A 1,759-nucleotide genomic window follows, 5' to 3' on the forward strand; every position below is an offset into this window, starting at 1 on the left:
ATGTACACATATGAGTCTCATGCTTCTTACCTCTTGAGGAGACACCCCTCACTGAAATGATTCACATCAATTTCTGCCACACAGAACTGTACCTAGTTCATACAAAACAGTCACCTGAATCAGAAACGTTCTCATTATTTTTCCTTGCCATATCCATGCTCTCTGGTGCCCATCACCCAAGCAGCCATGCTTTCTAACTACTCTATAGCTGTTCTCCCTTCCCTCCCAGAGAAGTTCCTGGAAATACCAAGTCATTAAGGATATTTCTATGACCTTGATGAGCATTCCTCATCTGGATCTGGCTTCAGTTTGTACACCAAATTACTCCTCATTTTTTTTTTATGGGTGCAGTGAACTTTATTGATGGTGTTCAAGAGAGTAGGGCTCCCTAAGCCCCTCCTGTTATTCTGGGGGTCTGGGATGGAAACTGTGAGGGAGATGCTCAGTATCGGGAGCTGAGATGGGACAGGAACTGCTCAGTAGTTGAGGGTCTCTCTTGCTGTCTTTGCTGGAGTGGGTGGTCCAGGGCGGGCGTGTTACTCCTTGGAGGCCATGGAGGCCATGAGGTCCACCACCCTGTTGCTGTAGCCAAATTCATTGTCGTACCAGGAGATGAGCTTCACAAAGTTGTCATTGAGAGCAATGCCAACTCCAGCATCAGAAGAGTAGGGGTCACTGTTAAAGTCGCAGGAGACAACCTGGTCCTCAGTGTAGCCCAGGATGCCCTCTAGTGGGCCCTCCGACGCCTGCTTCACCACCTTCTTGATGTCGTCTGCAGGAGGCATGTCAGATCCACGACAGACACATTAGGGGTAGGGACATGGAAGATCATGCCCATGAGCTTCCCGTTCAGCTCTGGGATGACCTTGCCCACAGCCTTGGCAGCACCAGTGGATGCAGGGATGATATTCTGGGCAGCCTCACAACCATCACGCCACAGTTTCCCAGAGGGGCCATCCACAGTCTTCTGGGTGGCAGTGATGGCATGGACTGTGGTCATGAGTCCTTCCACAATGCCAAAGTTGTCATGGATGACCTTGGCCAGGGGGGCTAAGCAGTTGGTGGTGCAGGAAGCATGCTGATAATCTTGAGTGAATTGTTGTACTTCTCATGGTTCACACCCATCACAAACATGGGGGCATCAGCAGAAGGGGCGGAGATGATGACCCTTTTGGCCCCACCCTTCAAGTGGGCCCCAGCCTTCTCCATGGTGGTGAAGACACCAGTGGACTCCACAACATACTCGGCACCAGCCTCACCCCACTTGATGTTGGCAGGATCTTGCTCCTGGAAGATGGTGATGGCCTTCCCGTTGATGACAAGCTTCCCGTTCTCAGCCTTGACTGTACCATTGAACTTGCCATGGGTAGAGTCATACTGGAACATGTAGACCATGTAGTTGAGGTCAATGAAGGGATCGTTGATGGCAACAATTTCAACTTTGCCAGACTGGAAGGCAGCCCTGGCAACCAGGCGTCCAATTCGGCCAAATCTGTTCACTCCGACCTTCACCATCGTGTCTCAGGAACGAGGCTGGCACTGCATGGAAAGATGCGGCTGTCTCTGGAACAGGGAGCAGAGAGCCTACTCTTCATTATTAATAGGTAAAAACTCACTGCCATGTGGACAAAGCCAAAGTTTCCTTTGTCTCTGTTTTTGCCTTTAACAAATCATTTCTTAAAATTATGATATTATGATGTGTTTGCTATTTTCTCCTTCAAACTATTTTACAAAACAGCTTCTTGTAAAAAGGACATAT

At 49.2% G+C, this 1,759-nt stretch overlaps 1 pseudogene; it reads right to left on the reverse strand.

Moving 5' to 3' along the window:
• Positions 1 to 338: 338 nt before the first annotated feature.
• On the reverse strand, positions 339 to 1,515 carry LOC128119404 (glyceraldehyde-3-phosphate dehydrogenase-like; annotated as a pseudogene).
• Positions 1,516 to 1,759: the final 244 nt, after the last annotated feature.

This window comes from Peromyscus californicus, unplaced genomic scaffold (assembly GCF_007827085.1).
Source record: "Peromyscus californicus insignis strain IS unplaced genomic scaffold, ASM782708v3 Scaffold_23__1_contigs__length_62951481, whole genome shotgun sequence".
Classification (NCBI taxonomy): domain Eukaryota; kingdom Metazoa; phylum Chordata; class Mammalia; order Rodentia; family Cricetidae; genus Peromyscus; species Peromyscus californicus.